This window comes from Haemaphysalis longicornis, unplaced genomic scaffold (assembly GCF_048455015.1).
Source record: "Haemaphysalis longicornis isolate Haplotype H1 unplaced genomic scaffold, Haemaphysalis longicornis Haplotype H1 scaffold_8, whole genome shotgun sequence".
NCBI classification, from domain to species: Eukaryota; Metazoa; Arthropoda; class Arachnida; order Ixodida; family Ixodidae; genus Haemaphysalis; species Haemaphysalis longicornis.
The window spans coordinates 52478570-52493253 of record NW_027526445.1 but is presented as its reverse complement, the minus strand read 5'-3'; positions in this window follow the sequence as shown (position 1 = coordinate 52493253).

The following is a 14684-nucleotide window of genomic DNA, read 5'->3' as shown; positions in this document are numbered from 1 at the left end:
AACGAATTCAAGCGAACGTGCTTGAAGTAGAGGAAGACGAGGTTTCTAGCGTTCGCTGCTGCAGTCGGACATAGTGAGCTACCCTTTGATTACTTTGCAATAAGCCGTCGTTCCCCGCTTGTACAAATATGCATGGTCTCTTTGTAACCGACCTAATGTATGTGTGCTCAATCGACTCACGACAATCTGATATCAACCTACGCATGATTTATTCCTCCAGAGTACACTAATGGCGTGATATATATGCAATAAATACGAAATCTGGCTTAAAGAATTGTTTACATCTCGAAGTGCATTTCTATTGTTTCAATGTCGAAAAAGCTGTTTGACACTACGAGCTTCAAGTCACCATATATTCTCCCTGGAGCACGCACGCATTTCTAATCGCACCGGTCACCCGCCGCAAGTTTCGCATACAGGTACCCTCGCTGCCACTTGTTCATCTTCATTCTAGTTATGTGCAGCGACAGAGTGGAACAGCCTTGCTGCTTAAATCCCAGCCTTTTCACGTCAATACACACTTTCGAACACCGCAAGATCTGACCATGCCTCGTAATAAATTATGGCGTACAATGGATTTTTTAAGGTGCACCCATTTTGTGTGATAGTTAATGTATTTTGCATTTGAGAAAACAAAGTATAATGCAAACACAAACAACTGTCTATGAGCCATGCCCCAAGCTTCGCCAAAACATGTAGAAACAGGGCTTCCGCTCCTAGGCAGCCGAAGCACCAGCGCAGCTTGCCGGATCTCCCTCCCCCTGCCGCCGATCTAGCAATTTTTAAGGTTGCGACCCGGCGAGGTCTTTGTCAGGGTGGTCGTTTACAAAGAAATACTTCTGCAGATTTAATGACCGTTGCGGTTGTGCTCATGGAGGTGGACATGTGCACCGCCTGACGTTGCTAACTAGGAGAGGCTCGTTTAGGGAGGCTTCTCTCTCTTATTGCTCTGTAAAATATGCGTCGCTGTGCGGCTGGTGTATTATTGAAGCTCGCTTATACCGGTGTTCATTTTCCCTAAAAGTTGGAAACGTATCTTCAACTTGACTTCAGGCAAAAAAAAACCATGGTTCGTGAGACTGTAGGCAAATCTCCCATTCTCCCCTGTTCCGGCTCTGACATTGCTGTTCTCCCTAAGCACTTACCAAAAAGAGCCCATGTCTGAAACTATTTGTATCACCACACCCCAAACAATTTTGATTCCCTGCATGCGTGAATAGCAAAAGTACCTTTACGCATGCCACTACCTTATAGGTTGTTTTTATAGGCACAGGTCGTTTCTTTTGGAGATAATAGCCAAAATGCTTAGATTGAATAATATAAAACTCTTAACGTTTTCACTCGAATCACATGAAGAGCGAAGCTTGAGCGCATATAAAATTTGCTAGATGCTATGAAAACGTCAAAGTGATATGACTCCACCATGTTTAGATTTCTTAACTCCATTAGCTTGCAAGCTTTCTTAATAGCTGGTTTTGTTTGATTGATAGCTTGATTCATTAATTCATTGTATCTTTATTCATATTTGCAGACCAACATACGGAAAAACGGTGTTCTTCTCTACATTCAAGGGGTAGTTCTGGGTCCACAAAACCAATGGCCCTTCAGTCGCTGTATATATATATATAATATATAATATTATATATATATATATATATATAGCGACTTTATATATATATATATATATATATATATATATATACTTAAATATATATATATATATATATATATATATATATATATATATATAGAAACTTCTCGAGAAGCCAGAAGAAATACTTGAGAATATGGTAGACGCACGATTAAAAACAAAAACAGTGGTTTACTGACGTTTCGACTGGAGGACCAGTCTTCATCTTACTCAAGACGAAGACTGGTCCTCCAGTCGAAACGGCAGTAAACCACTGTTTTTGTTTTTAATAGTGCGTCTACCATTTTATCAAGAATATATATATATATATATATATATATATATATATATATATATATATATATATATATATATATATATATATATATATATATATATGCGAAGAAGCCTTATGCACCGCCTACACAAGCAACTGTATACAATACCACATTTAAAACAAACGGTGTTGGCACATATGCAAAATACCTTCGCACTACATTTACAGCTAAGTGAAACCTTATGCGCGCATCAAAATAAAATGAATGTGGGGTAAGGAGGCTTACACATAACATAAAGTGTGTAAGAAGAAGACGGAATGAACAGTTAGGTAGCAGCGGCTCCACACTCGTTTTATCTGGTTCATTTTTACTGGGTTTCTTTATCGAAGTGTATTTCAAGCTGTAAATAAACTTTTTTGATTATTTGATTTCAAGTGGTATATCGTTCCACATTTGGGTCCCAATGAATTGTTGCAGTCGCTGCAGTTCTTCCATTACTAAAGGGGGCCACGTTAGGGCTCCCTGCAGCAGTTCTTCTTTGGCACAATGAAGAATAAAATATCCATCTGCCTAATGAATGATTATAATTTATTATACTCTATGCCATATTGGCTATTTTTTAGGCATAATTGATCAAACGTCAAAACTTGGAGGACATGAAAAAGGGTTTTTATAAGTGCCCCTCGCCCTGAGCGTGTGATTGTTCTCAAAGAACGTTTTTGTAGGCGACGTATAGTATTAAGATAGGTGTTGTACCTCCAGCCCCAAGAAACTATGCAGTACGACAGGTGACTGTCGAATAAAGCGTTATAAAGCGTCTTTAGTATTTGAATATCAAATAAGTCACGGGCCTGCGGTAAAGCGTAGCAAGTAGATGTTAGCTTAGCACAAACAGCATCGACATAGTTCTGCCGTTTCAAATGAGCATCCATAACAACTCCTAGGTAATTAATTGAGTCCACCTGTTAAAGTAAGGAGTTGCTGATTCATATTTCAACCAGTTCTTTTCGAACGTTCACGTTCCGAGAATGAAATATCGTATTTTTTTCGCGTTGATAGTGAGTCTGTTTAGCGAAAACGACAGATCAATGTTTTTATTCCATAATGATCCTTACGTGTATTTTCTGCTCGTTATCACCGGTTACTACAAGCGCCATGTCGTCGGCGTACATAACTAAATCTGCGTGCGTTAATGCTTTCGTAAGGTCATTTACAAAGAGTACAAATAGAATCAGCTACAACCCCGAGCACTGCGGACCGCACATGGGCACTAGCTGTGGGGTTAGCTTATATCGTCCATCACCACTACTTGGTGACGATTTTCTAAGTAGCTTGAAAAGAAGTTGTGCGTTTTATCTCTTAATGCGTAGCGTTGTGATTTCTTAAGCAAGATTTGATGATTGACGATATCAAATGACATCTTTAATTCTACAAGTACCACTGCAGCCAATTTGTTGTCGTTAAGTACTGTTGAGTGAGCTTCACTACAGCCGATGAAGTGGAATGCTGTGAACGAAACCCGTGCTGTTCTGGAGAAAGGATTTTGTACCTGTCAAGAAAAAAAAATTGATGCGTTTTGCCATACGTTTTTCAAAAATTATATTAATCTCACTCGAAACTGAAATTGGCATGTAACTTGATGGGTCTGAAGTTTCCGCGTGTTTATATATTGGTGTAACCTTGGTCCTCTCCAGCGATGTAGGATAGACACCATCTTGCAAACAGTGGTTAAACAAAGGGCATATAATGGGGCTCAGAACGTTAAAAATCCTTCTAATCGGACGCAAAGAAATGTTGTCCGTCCGCTTGGCGTAGACCTATATTGGAGACCACAGACGTTATTTCTTGCAGTTCAGTGTCCTGCTTTACGAAGTTGTTAGCTATATTGCTTGGAAACTAGGGTTCATCGACACCTAACTATGATGAAGTATGATGAAAAACTCAAGATTCACGTTGAAGGCTGCTCAATCTACGAATTTAATCAAACGCTAATGCCCGACCAGAATCTATCAATGAACCTCGTGTACTGAACGGTGTTCTTTATACGACGAAGGATAGAAGCCTCACATCGAAAGCGGTCACCGTGGGCACGTATTCGGGATAAGAACACTGACATTCCAATGTCCCAACATCGGTAATCGCAAAGCGAGTGTTTGCCGCTCCTTAATTAATTTATTCAATAAATCAGAGCATTATACGTCGGCCGAAACAGCAATGCAAGCCGAATGCCTCTGGAGGCGTTCTTCACGAACATGGGGGATGGTGCATTTGTCGCTCAACCTGGGCATATATCTTCAGCTGAATAACAATGGCCTGGATAAACCAATGTTCCAATGGACTGGTAAATTCGGCGTCGCTTTACGGCTCAGACATTCATTATCAACTAGAAGTTAACCTACCCCTCTATTGTCTCGTGTCCAATTCGCTCTGCGTGAATAGATGTTTATATTTTAATGAAACGGTATGGGATGGATCTCAAGATTATTAAAGGTTTAACTATTAGCGCAAAGTTCAGAGACACAGTTTCTCTGCACTTTGTGCAGAGAAGCTTTGGAAGACTACCCAGGGTCATTTTGTGCGTCCATGATAGTACACCAGATTTCCAACAATAAACATTCCGGCTCGAGAGCTAGTGTAAACGTGTGTTTCGTCTTGCAGGCTCGGTGAAATATTTTCTAAAATTTGCATCTTCATATCCTTGCACTCATCGCAAGTGCGAATTTGTGTGATTGATAACCGCAGGGCTCGTTGCACACCGCTAGGGGCGCGCTGCTTAGCAACCGTGTTTTTGTAAAGACTGTAATTAACGCCCGCACATATACCAGGAGATGTGGATGTGATAATACATTTAACTTCATTGTCGCCTTATCTACAGTTGTGCTTGAAGTGTTCGGTGGGGCGGACGCAATCGTGGACGCGAAACAGGACCACGGTGTTCTCCCAACGACGACGTCAGTAACACCTAGAATGGGTGGCGGCAGCTAGAAGCCGCTAAGACTAACCGGTCGTCGGTCCCTGAGCCTCGCCCGTCGTCTGTGGACACCAACAAATACCTGCAGCGTGGCTGTAAAGAACAGGAAGCCGCTAATGATTTTAAAGTTCGTACTTAAACAGAAATTGCACTTCTACAGAAACATCACTTCGTGAATGTTGTTTCCAACGGCATAAAGCAGGAACTAACTCCTTTTTACCTAAGTTAAATGGGAAAATTACATTAAACGTAATCTGATTGAATATATATCGTTTTCTTGATGCTCTTGTCAAGGAACCGAAACGACGGCCGCACTTTTGAACCACACGCAGCAAATACAACTCAAAAAGGAGCTATCTGAGCTTTCCGTAGTGCGGTCTTTCCAGTTCATAGCAAAAAGCTCCGAACAGAAACGGCATTGACGAGGGGTCATTTCACGCCAAGATTATTGCTTGAAAGCGCGCGAACTGTTGCTGCATCAAATAAACGAAAAGAGAACCTAAATCATGTTTAACGAACCACGGTTACTTAACACAATGACAGTTCACTACCGTGTTCACTACACTACACTACAGTTCACTACACAATATTGATACCTAGGCGGGGAAAATACACCCCAAGCAATCCACCGCGGTCGGTTTCATAGCCAAAGTGTAGCTTCGGTACGTAAAACCCAAGAATTTGTTTTTTTTCTTTTACAGGTTTCGCACGTAATGTCGGGTGTAATCGCCTCACTTATTACTCGGCACATGCTTACGCTTGTCATTGCAGCAGGTTTCGCTGTGTGCAACAGCACTCGCTGGGGACAGCTTTCCAAGGCTGCGCTGTTTTGTGCTTTTTAACCATCCTGGAGGCCCTCGCCTAGCTTCTATCTTCAAAAGCTAATCACCGGCTGGAATACGGCGCACTCGTCTCGACGCTTGCGCATCTGAATCGTCCAGGAGGATAAAGGATCATCCGTTCCGCAGCAACCTCGCAGCCGGCGGCAAGCGCTCGGCACATGCTTATGCTTGTCTTTGCTGCTGGGAGTGGTGGTATTCATTGGCTGTTATTTCTTCTTCTGGATAGTTCATGTTGGCCGCCGACTGCTGCATATCTGTCTTCGTGTGATAATAATAGAACCGAACTAAGGTAAATGTAAGAAAGTGTTGCCAAAAGAAGGCAAATATCTATGTTGTGTCGAATGCAAGCAAAGTTTCCACTTTGGTAAGAAATGTTCTGGCGTTGCTGAGACTACCATGTCGGGAAAGGGGGCTGATAAGCGAGACAGTTGGCGATGCCGAGCTTGTATAGCGGGTAACTAGGCACCGACGGAAGATTAATCTGTACCTGTTTCAGCATTAATCGCTGAATTATCTCCAAAGATAGAAGCTTTAGTACCGCTGAAAGACGATATCAGCTTCCTTGCCCTAAAAGTTGATTAGCTTCTTGCGCTGAAAACTACTGTGGATGAGCTTATAAATCGATGCAGAGCGTGGACCGTCTGTGTATTTGCTCTCAAAAAAGTATGAGAGATGCGTGCTTTAGAAGCAAAGCGCAACGTAACCATCTACAAACTAGAGACGGAAGTAGCATCCCTGCGCGTTCTCGTCTTTAAGCAGACGGAAGAAATCCCCGATCTGTGAAAGGGACCAAACGATGCTGAGCAGTACAGCATGTTGCCAAATATGGAAACTCATTGTTTACCACAGAAATGTAAACAGGACCTTCTTTCGTTAATCGCTGATTTGGCGCAGAACCTGGAAGTTCCGTTTGAAGATTCTATGTAGACACCATTCACAGACTGCCAGCGAAGCGTGAAGGAGCACCTGTAGTGCTCGTTAGGTTTGTGAATAGGATGTTGAAAGAAAAATGGATTAGTTCCCGCGCAACGTTGAGGTCGCTCGTTGAAAGCAAGGACACCCCTCCCATGTTTTTTGGGACAATCTAACAGGCTTCAACAAACAATTGTTCTGGGCAGCGAAACTAAAATGCAAAGAAATGCAGTACAAATTTGTCTGGTCGAAAAATTGCAAACTTTTTGTCAACAAAGATAGAAAGCGCTCCCCTAATTCGTATCAATGGTTTTTCCGACCTCGATAGGCTTGTTCGACAATGGACACAGTCTAACGAATGTGACGATTTAGCTGCCTTCTGCAGCTTATCGCTTCAAAGTGAAAAGGCATTATCAGTAGTGCACATGAACATTCGCAGCATTCGGCGCCACTGGGGCGAGCTTCTTGCGCTTTTCCATAACACTGAGCAAACATTAGACATCATCGTTTTAACGTAAATTAACATTCATGCTAATTGACCCCCTTATTATCGCTTAAGCACTATTCTAAATATTGTTTCACTCGGCAGACAGGCAGAGGAGGTGGTTTTTGTACACGAGTGACTGAAAGTTTCATCCTTCGCCACGAATCTCATCTCTGCGAAGTGTGTAGCGCTAAACATTTCTCTGTCTGATGCCCATTTGCACCTATTTTCTATCTACAGACCTCCCTCAGAAAACGCAAATTAATTTACAACCGAATCGGACAATCTCCTTCGCTCCTCACCACCAAAAAGCGTAGTTTTCCTGACTGGGAACATCATATTGACACCCTATCACCGTCAATGTCATTTGTTTGTGAGTATATAAACAAACTATGAAAATGGGGAGTCAGTCCAACCCTTGATGCGTATATATCACGGGAAGAATATTTAGAAAGCAAACTTCTGTCATCTTTCCTCGACCATGTTAATGTAAGAGCCCCTATGTCCAGCTCTATTTCATGAGTAGTCAAGTGTAAACTGGCCTATCATATTGTAGGCGGTCATTTCGCATTTCTAGTTCCGAGTAATGCACACCCCCAAATTTACTTCCTGAACATCGTTGATATCGCTAAATTTGACAAACTTTTGGCCAATTTGATTGGAACAAATTTTTACGTAACGTCACGAGTTGTACTGCTCACACGTGTTTTGTTGATACAATTCATTCTCTAAAAACCACCGCCCAAAAAACAATAACAGTAAAAAACGTATACCCGAAGCTTCATTCGTTATCGTTAGATATACTCACAGTCATTAAAGAAAGAGATGACCTTTGGTCACGTCGTAAGCGTGCCCAAAACAATACAGACTTAAGAAATAAGCACAGATCAATGCGGAACAGGGTAAACGCCATGATTCGATCGGCAAGTCGTCACTATTATAATAAGACTTTTTACGAAAACAAGCACACCCCCAGAAAAATGTGGTCAGCTATTAAGGAAGTATTCGGGCGAAACACATTTCACTCTTTAGTTGATGTATTTAAAAAACTTTTCAAGAATCTCACGTCTGCCGTCCGAAAATTTAGCTGCTTTTTTTTATAAAACGTCTTCGTATCTCCAGCCTTTCGCTGGAGATGCACCTAGCGCTATTACCAGTACTGTATCATCGGTACTTTTGCCACCTGTTACTTCAGGACACCTACACAGCATCTTATGCAGCTTTCGACCTAAAAACCCACCTGGCATAGATGGCATCTACATGAATGACCTGCAGCGTAATTATGCTGTGCTCTAATCCGTACTTCTTTTTGTTATCAATGGGTGCATGGAGCATGGCGTTATTCGCGACGATTTAAAAGTTGCTGTAGTTAAACCACTTTATAAGAGTGGCTCTCGTAGCAAAGTAGATAACTACAGGTCAATTTCTATTCTTCCTGCAATCAGTCAAATATTTGACATACACCTTCTCATAATAATGACAAATTTTCTAAATAATAATAATATACTGTCGCAAGCACAGTTGGGTTTCATACAGAGAAGAAGCACAATCACTCTGCTAGAAGAATTTAGGGACATTATTTACTCGGCTTTTGATAACAACTAATTCGCATGTGGTCTCTTTCTAGACGCAAGCAAGGCGTTTTATTTGGTCATTCACGCATTGCTTCTTAAAAAATTACAAAAGATTGGTTTCAGCGGTCTCTTTGTAGCTACCTTAGCTACGGAATTACTACATTTTATCTCAGTACATTTACATGGCGTGCAAAATTGAATTCTATGTTAAAATATATCCTTCGAAACGTTGCTTATAATGAGATCGTTCCCCCTAATACTGACTTGTTTTCCTTTTTACAGTTGCCTTCATTTGATGCAGTATTTTTTCAGACTGTGGTTAAAAACATTTTTTGGGATAGTGATTTTCTTTTTCCGTTCGTCCCTATAAGACAACTGAGACACCATGACAAATTTTTACCCCGAAGTGTTATACCCGTTTTGGTCGTTATACAAGACAGTATTATGTTCCTAACATACTTAATTCTTTGCCTATTGAGCTATACTCTCTCTCATCAAAACGTGCACTCAAACTGTATCTCAGAACAAATCATTCTTCCATGTCATAGTTTTAGACGAGCTCTTTTTTTTTTCATGCGTTGGTTTCGATGTGGGTATATCCTTGCTATTACACCACTTTGTATTTTTTGAAGTGTGCTTGTTATATGGCTTGCTTTGGTGTACTTTTATTCTGTAGCCTGCCTTGTTTTGTAGCTTGTTTACGTAAAATTTGCTAACCATATTTTTTTACCTTTATTACTTGTTACTGACTGCCGGGTATTCGATCCTCTCCATATTGTACTTCCGTATGTCTTCCGTAGGATCGGAAGACATATTATACTTCCGTAGGATCGAAGTATATTATACTTCGAAGTATAATATATAATATAATATAGTTCGAAGTATAATATACGAAGTATATTATACCTAATATATTATATTAGGATATTATACTTCCGTAGGATCGAAAACGCTGTAAAGAACGGAGGTAGCCTGAAAGCAGTGAAGAGACGTCTTGGCGTGGGGAAAAATCTGATGTATGCACTTAAGGATAAGCAAGGCAATGTCATCACAAATCGGGATAAAATAGTCACAGTGGCCGAGGAGTTCTATAGGGATCTGTACAGTAGCCGGAACATACAGGATAATGCCGAACGAGACAGTATTTCAGAGGAGATAGACATCCCACCAGTAACGACAAAAGAAGTAAGGAAGGCTTTGAAAGAAATGAAAGGGGGCAAAGCACCTGGTGAGGATCAGACAACAGCAGATCTCTTGAAGGATGGCGGAGAAATTGTACTTGAAAAACTGGCAAACCTGTATACGCAATGCCTAATGACCGCAATGGTACCGGAATCTTGGAAGAACGCGAACATCATCCTAATCCATAAGAAAGGCGACATGAAGGACTTGAAAAATTACAGGCCGATCAGCTTACTGTCAGTCCTCTACAAGGTATTTACCAAGGTAATCGCTAACCGAATCTCTGCAACCTTAGATTTCAGTCAACCTAAAGAACAAGCAGGGTTCCGTAAAGGTTATTCAACAATGGACCATATTCACACGACCAATCAGGTGATAGAGAAGTGCGCTGAGTATACTGAACCCCTATATATAGCCTTCATAGGTTATGAGAAAGTATTTGACTCGGTCGAAACCCAGCCGTCATTCAGGCATTACGGAACCAGGGGGTAGATGAGCATTATGTGAGAATACTAGAGGATATCTATAATGGGTCTACAGCTACCATCATCCTCCATAGGGAGAGCAGTAAAATACCTATAAGGAAGGGTGTCAGACAAGGAGACACAATCTCTCCTATGTTATTTACAGCATGCTTACAAGAAGTATTCAGAACGTTGGATTGGGAACAGGTGGGATTAAGGGTTAATGGAGAATACCTCAGTAACCTCAGATTTGCTGATGACGTTGCCTTGCTAAGTAACTCGGGGGACGAATTGCAAAGCATGCTTTCCGCACTGGGCGAACAGAGTAGAACCGTGGGCCTGAAAATTAATATGCAGAAAACTAAAGTAATGATCAATAACCTCGGGACAGCACAGCAGTTTGAGATAGATGGCGAGGCAGTGGAAGTGGTAAGCAAATCCCTTCAAAATCGTGCCGTTCGTTTCATCTTTTCAGATTATTCACGTCATACCAGCGTCACGGCTCTAAAACATCGCGCATCTCTACCTATCCTATCAGATCGACGTAAACTGTCACGTTTATCATTGTTTCTTAAACTGTACCATCACTCTTCTCTTCATCCTGATTTCTTTTCATCGACACCGACCATCTTTCCCCAACGGGACCATGCCTTAAAAGTGACACGTGTGAAATGCCACACTTCCAAATATTCACAATCCTTCATACCTCGCACAATTGTGGATTGGAATGCCCTACCATCTCACATTGTAATTTTTACAGATCCGACCAAATTCCAAGAACTTTTACACACTTACTTCGTATGTTAACTTTACTTAAAAGTGCTTTTATAGGTTCTAGAGTTCCTTCAAGATTTTTTGTTTGTTTTCCTTCTTTCTTGCTTTTTTTTTTTCTTTTTTTGCCTCACACCCACTTGTATTTATTTGTTTGCCTATTAACGTGCTGCTAGTATTCTTTTTTTTGTTCTCAATGTATCCTGCCCCCTATGTAATACCCTCCTAGTGAGGGCCTTTAGGGGTATTTTTGAATAAATAAATAAATATATATATACTTAGGCCAAGTTGTGACCCCAGATCCCAACCATGAGGCAGAGGTAATTAGAAGGATCAGAATGGGGTGGGGTGCATATGGCAGACATTCTCAGATAATGAATAGCAGCCTACCATTGTCGCTGAAGAAGAAAGTGTATGACAGCTGCATCTTACCGGTACTCACCTACGGGGCAGAAACTTGGAGGCTCACTAAGAGGGTTCAACTTAAATTGAGAACGACTCAGCGGACAATGGAGCGGAAAATGATAGGTGTAACATTAAGGGACAAGAGGAGAGCGGAGTGGGTCAGGGAGCAAACTGGTGTTAAAGACATATTAGTAGAAATTAAGAAGAAGAAATGGACGTGGGAAGGGCATGTAATGCGAAGGCAAGGGTAACAGAGGGTAACAGAGTGGATCCCTAGGGAAGGCAAGCGTTGCAGGGGGCGGCAGAAAGTTAGATGGGCAGATGAAATCAAGAAGTTTGCGGGGATAAATTGGTCACAGTTGGCACAGGACCGAGCTAATTGGAGAATAATGTGGGAGGCCTTTGCCCTGCAGTGGGCGTAGATAGGCTGGTGATGATGATGACGGACTGCCGGGTACATACAGCCCGACGACCTTCATGGCTTTGGTTGACCGGATTTTGTCATTTGCATTCCTTTTCATGAAATACAGGCTTATTATTATTATTGTTGTTGTTGTTATTATTATTGTTGCTTTCTGTTCCGCACGCTTGAAGGCCAGTATTGATGCTTTGTTCAAAAATATACTTAAAAGCGTGGGCTACAACTTTCCTCGACTTTCGTGGGAAAATTTGTTCGCCGCACTAGGCTTTCCTTCTTTCCGCTCGTTGTTTGCTCGAGCAGTGGTGTTGAAGTACTTTTGGAGCACCAAATTTAAAGTTGAAAATAAACCTTCACGCATGCTCCGTTCTCGCGCGCGCTTCGTTGTGCCTCGTTCCTCAACGAGATACGGCGAAGTACGGCGCTCAGTGTACATTCCGAGATTGTTTAACAAATTACCTGAAGATGTGCTGTTATCTTCATCGAAGAAAATGCTGAGGAATAGGCTTAATGCAATTGAATGCGATCAGTGGAGTTACTAGGTCAATGTCTCCCTTTTCACAGCTTCTGATGTGACGTTTGTATGCATTGGTTTCTGTTTGCAGTTTCGTTTCTTTATTTCTCCTCTTCTATTGTGTTTGTTCTATTCGCGGATGGTATTACGTTTTGCCGTTAAGTGTAACGTGCGTGTGTTTTCTTTAAACAGCAATGCTGAAATCATTTTATCGTTACTTCAACTTGTTGTATTGCGGTACCAATTGCCGGGCCATGTCCCACAAGCCTCGTAGGCTTTGACAGCCCTGTTAATGATTGTATTTCTCCTTTTGTGGCAATAAAGATTATTATTATTATTATTATTATTATTATTATTATTATTATTATAACATTATTATAACTTCAACATAAGCTATCCTTTCGTTTTTTTCGTATTTTATTTTGTATTTGAGAGATGTGTACATTATGTTTCGTGTGTTTCTGTTTCCGTGCGCCAGCACAAAGGCCCCCCCGGCTGTTCCTGGGCACGCTGGTTGATCGGGCGTCCCATCCGATATCACAGAAGTGTGAAATTTTGCTAGATTTGATTTCTTTCACTTCGTTACAGCAATGCAACTTCATTAGGAATCAGTGTGGAAACGTTTTGGACTTGTCTTTTACTAACATGGAACACGTTGAGGTGTCGCGTAGTTATATTGACCTCGTAAAACCAGACAGGTTTCACCCCCCATTACTCATTTCAATTTCTAACGTATCCCTTGCCCACCACAGTCCTCCCGTCAACCCACCAGGCGTCCGTGGTTACAACTTCGCTCGTGGGGACTATATTGGCTTGTTTCACTTCCTTGCTGAGACGGATTGGTCACCATTGGACACTCTCAATGACGTAGACGAAATGACTGATTTTTTCACCGAAGTACTTCACGATGGCTTAAGCAGATTTGTACCCAAAAAAACTAAAAAAAGTAGCAATTATCCGTACTGGTTTTCATCTGAACTAAGAAAGGCCCTTGGTAGAAAGAATCGAGCTCACAAACAAGCAAAAAAAACTGGCCAAGAGAGGTGGCAGAGCGAGTTTCGTCAACTCAGGTCGCATTGTAAAAATCTGCTTAAGCGCGATAGGTCCAGTTATATAGCCGCGGTTGAAGCCGATGCGCCGCGCAATGCTAAAGCTTTCTGGGGTCATGTCCGTGCGCAAACTTCCAAAAACAACCCTGGAGATATTAACCTCATTGACAAGAGGGGTGACAGCATCCCGGACGTTCCTAATGCTTTTGCTCAACAATTCAGTTCAGTATTCGGCAAGAAAAGTGCAGCCTGCCCCCCTCAAGTGTTTCCGGGGTATGATAAAAGCTCAGAATGTTTTATTTCGGAAAGTCTTGTATCAAGAGCTCTAAAGCGAGTTAAGCCCACATTTTCGTGCGGCCCTGATGGCATTCCTTCGGCGGTACTGAAGGCGTTTGGGGATCTTCTTGTTCCGGTCTTGGCGCGATTATTTCGAACGTCACTCAATACCGGCAAGTTCCCTACTCGTTGGAAGACTGCGCGGGTTGTTCCTATATTTAAGTCAGGGTCAAAGTTAGACCCCACAAACTACCGCCCGATTTCTATTCTCTGCGCTGCTTCAAAACTCTTTGAGACTGTACTACATACAGTACTCTCTTTCAGCGTAAAAACTATATTATTACCTCAGCAACACGGCTTTCTCGCTGGGAGATCGACCACCACTAATCTCGTCAACTTCATGCTGCATGCTTCGGAAGCTGTGCAAGGGAGAGGTCAACTTGATGTAGTCTACTTTGATTTAAGCAAGGCTTTTGATGTCGTCTGCCACGAGCTCTTAGCCAAAAAACTATCTGAGCTTGATATACAACCATCCCTGATATCTCTTATATGCAATTATCTATGTGATAGGTCATGTTTCGTGCATGTAAATGGACAGTCTTCTCTTTCCTATGAGGTCACCAGTGGTGTCCCTCAGGGCTCAGTTCTCGGGCCACTTCTCTTCTCAATCTTTATAAATGATGTCGCGACAATATTTAATGATTGTAATTTTCTTTTATATGCCGATGATGTAAAAATATTTAAATCTGTTTCCAACTCTGCCAGCTGTTCCGCTCTCCAGAGAGCAATCTCGTCCTTCTCGCATTGGTGCTCATGCAACAAACTCCTCATTAATACATCTAAAACTAAGGTAATGACATACACAAGAAAGACTGACAACATCTTGTTTCCCTATAACATCAACGGTGAATTAC